Source organism: Mobula hypostoma, chromosome 4 (genome assembly GCF_963921235.1).
Source record: "Mobula hypostoma chromosome 4, sMobHyp1.1, whole genome shotgun sequence".
NCBI classification, from domain to species: Eukaryota; Metazoa; Chordata; class Chondrichthyes; order Myliobatiformes; family Myliobatidae; genus Mobula; species Mobula hypostoma.
Window position 1 is genome coordinate 200,633,680 of NC_086100.1, and position 6,000 is coordinate 200,639,679.

Sequence of the window (6,000 nt, forward strand, 5' to 3'; positions counted from 1 at the left end):
TTCTACTTTACATAGGCTGTGTACTTACCATATTATTCTGCTTTTACTATACGTTACTGTTATTTTAGGTTTTATGTGTTATTTGGCATGATTTGGTAGGTTAGTTTTTGGGTCTGCGAACACTCACAAATTTTTCCCATATAAATAAATAGTAATTGCTTCTTCGCTTTACGACATTCCAGCTTATGAACCGTTTCATAGGAACTCCCTACCTTCGGATGGCGGGGGAAACCTGTACTGAGTTTCCTCCATTTGTGGAAGTCGAACCTGGATAAAGTCACTCAGAAACCGTATAAGTACAAACTCTTTATTCAAAGCACCCGGGGCTTACTCAGTTAGTTGCTCAAACAGGAAGAGTCTGTCTGTGACTGTTCCTGCCCAATCCACCAATTAACTAACAATTCCCCTTACAACACAGATATATTTGTTCAGATACCCCCGACACAAGACAGGCTGGAGTCAAAGTTATCCACTACATGACAGCCCCGAAAGACAAATTACAGAATAGGCAGAATGGACAGAACATACACAAACAGGCTGGAGTGGTCCTATCTCTATGCATCAGTACACAAGGAGATGAGCATCCTGAAACCCTAGCTAGCTACCTTCAAGAAGTAATATGGCTCAGCGTATCTGTTGATCATCAGCGGTTTCTTTCAGAAAACAGGCTGTTATTGTTTAACGAAGTGTTAACCCTTTTACATACTTTATCATTCCCACCTTTTGATCATAACATGATCAACAAAGCAATAATTTTTTTTTACAGAGAAAGTGACCGAGTACAGCACTGAGTTATCAGTGGATAAAAACAGTGTACATAGTCATAGTCATACTTTATTGATCCTGGGGGAAATTGGTTTTCATTACAGTTGCACCATAAATAATAAATAGTAATAGAACCATAAATAGTTAAATAGTATGTAAATTATGCCAGTAAATTATGAAATAAGTCCAGGACCAGCCTATTGGCTCAGGGTGTCTGACCCTCCAAGGGAGGAGTTGTAAAGTTTGATGGCCACAGGCAGGAATGACTTCCTATGACGCTCTGTGCTGCATCTCAGTGGAATGAGTCTCTGGCTGAATGTACTCCTGTGCCCACACAGTACATTATGTAGTGGATGGGAGACATTGACCAAGATGGCATGCAACTTAGACAGCATCCTCTTTTCAGACACCACCGTGAGAGAGTCCAGTTCCATCCCCACAACATCACTGGCCTTACGGATGAGTTTGTTGATTCTGTTGGTGTCTGCTACCCTCAGCCTGCTGCCCCAGCACAGAACAGCAAACATGATAGCACTGGCCACCACAGACTCGTAGAACATCCTCAGCATCGTCCGGCAGATGTTAAAGGACCTCAGTCTCCTCAGGAAATAGAGACGGCTCTGACCCTGTAGACAGGCTCAGTGTTCTTTGACCAGTCCAGTTTATTGTCAATTCGTATCCCCAGGTATTTGTAAGCCTCCACCATGTCCACGCTGACCCCCTGGATGGAAACAGGGGTCAGCGGTACCTTAGCTCTCCTCAGGTCTACCACCAGCTCCTTAGTCTTTTTCACATTAAGCTGCAGATAATTCTTCTCACACCATGTGACAAAGTTTCCTACAGTAGCCCTGTATTCAACCTCATCTCCCTTGCTGATGCATCCAACTATGGCAGAGTCATCCGAAAACTTCTGAAGATGACAAGACTCTGTGCAGTAGTTGAAGTCCAGGTGTAAATGGTGAAGAGAAAGGGAGACAAGACAGTCCCCTGTGGAGCCCCAGTACTGCTGATCACTCTGTTGGACACACAGTGTTGCAAGCACACGTACTGTGGTCTGCCAGTCAGGTAGTCAAGAATCCATGATACCAAGGAAGCATCCACCTGCATCGCTGTCAGCTTCTCCCCCAGCAGAGCAGGGCGAATGGTGTTGAACGCACTGGAGAAGTCAAAAAACATGACCCTCACAGTGCTCACTGGCTTGTCCAGGTGGGCGTAGACATGGTTCAGCAGGTAGGCGATGGCATCCTCAACTCCTAGTTGGGGCTGGTAGGTGAACTGGAGGGGATCTAAGTGTGGCCTGACCATAGGCCAGAGCAGCTCCAGAACAAGTCTCTCCAGGGTCTTCATGATGTGGGAGGTCAATGCCACCGGTCTGTAGTCATTGAGGCCGCTGGGGCGCGACGTCTTTGGCACAGGGATGAGGCAGGACGTCTTCCACAGTACAGGAGCCCTCCGGAGCCTCAGGCTCAGGTTGAAGACATGGCGAAGTACTCCACATAGCTGAGGGGCACAGGCTTTGAGCACCCTGGTACTGACACCACCCGGTCCTGCAGCCTTGCTTGGGTTGAGACGTTTCAGCTGTCTTCTCACTTGTTCAGCTGTGAAGCCCACCGTGGGTTGTTACAACAGTAATTATAACAATGATAAGTTCAACTGTTAGGCTATTATGGAATATTATGCCCATGTTTTACTGAACAGGCCTTCGAACGACCACCATTTAGACCACTCGGTAAGCCTGTGTAAACCCTGCCCTACTTTCTTAATGTTGTCGATCTCCTTGGCAATGTGCTCAGAGGGGGATGTAAATGTTAGTAGACTCATCAGGGATATAGGTGCATCATTCTGTGCAATGATAGCACAGGTTCCCCCTTTCTTGGCTGGGATAAAATCTAAAGCCATTTGATTCTGTAGGGCTGTTTTGTCGGATGGCTAACATTTCCGTGATCCCCTCAGCCGCCTGAGTCTGGGTGCCTAACAGAGCGCTGGCTGTTTCATTTGCCAATTCCTGCAGGTCAGCTACCAACTTAATGATTTCTCAGGAGTTCCTAGTCTCTCTGATTCCGTGATTCCCTGTTTCCGCTTCTGCCAGTGGGGGTGGTCCTGCAGCTCGGGCACTACCCTTAGGTTGGGGACTAGGTAAGCTAGATAACAGCAGCTGCTCCATTTCTTCTGGGGCGGCTGCAGGTCCCACCCATAGGTTGCCTCCCTGGGTAGCCACAAGTAGGCTTTATCACCACTAACCCAATAAGGCCTGAGGGAAGGGCCCACTATTAACATTATAATTATAGATGCCGCAAGTGCTGTTTCTCAGGAAAAGTTTCCCTTGGCAATTACAGTAACAAGTTGTATTCGTTACCCGGGCACGGGGTACATGTAGGTGTTGCCAAGAGGCTGCAGGGGAGGAGGACATATTCAACGGTGACCAAGGTACCACCCTTCAAATCACTAACATCTGCAATTGCTCAGGGTCCCCTTGCAGTTCTGGACTTCACTAACCCAGGTGTTATTAGGGAATCCCCAAGCCGAGTGTTCCTCACTGGAATTAAGGGGGATCACTGACAACTGTACCATAGTCTTTCCATGTGGGGGTACTTGCACACATAGCCAACATACCCCTGCTTCTTAGTGTTTGGCATAGTTGTAGCAAAGGGACAGGGAAGTGTTATGGGAGACAGTAGGGCATGTTTTGGCCAAGGCACTTGGGGAACTGTGTGGGCCTTGGGGAAAAGACAGTTCTAACCTGAGGGGAGCTGCCACGTCTTCGGTGGCCACTGTTCCCGCCCTTATGTATGACTCTAGTTGACTAGAAGCCCGCAAAAAGAAGGCAAAAGACAATGGCCCAGTACATGGTGAAGTCCGTAAATTCTTTTACAGTCAATACCATGTATCCTTCGCAGTTGTCCTTCCAACTTGACTGCCGTGGGCGTGATGAGCAGTACTTAAAATGGTCCCTTCCTCCATTGTTCTAATTTGCCACCGCACCAGTTCTTAATTAGTACATAGTCCTCAGGTTTGATGTTAGGGTAGTCACCTTCTCTTGTCGTATCGTCTTTGTCCTCGTATGCCTGATGCACCTGTGAATGTAAGGCTCGGAGAATCTTAGTTAGGTAGCCCGTTTATATCAAGAATGGGAGGTCCCACAGAACCCCATGGAGTCCTTAGGGGCTTTCCAAAGATGATTTCAGTTGGTGACAATCCCGTTTTTTTTTCTCGGGGGGTGGCCCTCATATGGAATAATGCTAAGGGCAATACCTTTAATCAATTAAGCCCCCTTTCCTCCGTAAGTTTTGCCAATTTAGTTTTTAATGTACCATTTGCCCGTTCCACTATACCTGCAGTCTGGGGATGGTGAGAGCGATGGAATTGTTGTTTGATGGATAAGGCATTGCAGATTTCTTTAACTTTGCTACAAAGTGGGGACCATTATCTGAACTCAACATTGCTGGTAGCCCATACTGAGGGATTACTTCTCGCAACAGTATTTTAGCTGCTGTCAGGGCTTATTAGGAGCTTAAAGAGATTTGGCATGTCAATAAATAGACTCATAGTTGTACCATGGAGAGCATTCTGACAGGCTGCATCATTGTCTGGTATGGAGGGGCTACTGCACAGGACTGAAAGAAGCTGCAGAAGGTTGTAAATCTGCTCAATTCCATCTTGGGCACTAACCTACAAAGTACCCAGGACATCTTTAGGGAGTGGTGTCTCAGAAAGGCAGCAACCATTATTAAAGACCTCCAGCGCCCAGGGCATGCCCTTTTCTCACTGTTACCATCAGGTAGGAGGTACAGACGCCTGAAGGCACACAATCAGTGATTCAGGAACAGCTTCTTCCCCTCTGCCATCCGATTCCTAAATGGACATTGAATCTTTGGACACTACCTCTCTTTTTTAATATACAGTATCTGTTTTTGCATTGTTTTAAATCTATTCAATATATGTAATTGATTTACTTGTTTATTTATTATTATTTTATTTATTATTATTTTCTCTCTCTGCTAGATTATGTATTGCATTGAACTGCTGCTGCTAAGTTAAGAAATTTCACGTCACATGCCAGTGATAATAAACCTGATTTTGATTATTCGTGGCAGGGATTGCCTCAATCCATCTGCTAAACACATCTATGATCACTTGTCACGGTTCCAATCATTAATTCCCTATCTTGCTCCTAATTTCCTCTGATTGTGCCACAGTTCTAACCGTTAATTTCCCAATTGCTTCTAATTCTCTCTGATGACGGCACACCTGGTTTCCATCCAGACCTGTAGCATAAGAACCCCAGCGTTACAACCACTAGTCGCCAGATTGTTGGTTTTGCCTGTGTGGTGATTAACGTTTCCCGGCCGCTTAGGACCGTGTATTCTAAGTTTTGCTCCAGTTTCAGGGTTTGCCTATGAAACCCCGCATCTCTATGTCAAGGCTCCGTGTCAAGGTCCCTCCTGTTTGCTGTAGAACGTTCAGGTCTGCGTAAGCATCCTACCTTAATCTCCGTGCCTGTGTCCTGCACTTGGGTTCGCCTCAGTCACACATTGCAACAGAACAATCTGGCCACTATGAACCCAGCGGACACGAAGACCCTGCAACAAGCCCTCGCCAGCCAGGGCTCCCTACTGTGTCAGCACGATCAGCTTCTCTGGGATGTCATGGAGAACCTCTGTTCCCTGCCTGCTAACGTAACGAAGATCGGTGCCCAGGTGGACCATGTATCCACTCAATTTACCCCGTCCACTCCAGGTACTCTGTCTAACCAGCCCAGACAGCCTGTAGTGGCAGCTATGTGTCAGCAACACCCTCACCAAGAGAGCCGCACATACCTGAACCAGAGCACTACGCTGGAGATTTGGGGAAGTGCCAGGCCTTCCTTCTTCAGTGCTCCTTGGTGTTTGAACAGCAGTCATCCACGTACTCCACAGATATGTCGAAGGTAGCTTATATCATGGGGTTGTTGTGAGGAAGTGCCTTAGCGGGGACTATTACAGCTGTTTGGGAGAATCAACCGGATATCTGCTCTTTCCCCATCTATATCACGGACCCCATCCATGGTAAAGGTGTTGCTAAGCATTTACTCACTCTCCATCAGGGCTCTCGCAGTGTTGCCGAGTATTCCATGGAGTTCCGGACGTTAGCGGCCGACTTGGGGTGGAATGACGAGGCACTCCAAGGGATATTCCGGAATAGTCTCAGCAACATGGTGAAAGATGAGTTGGTGGCAGGGGATGACACCAACAGCCC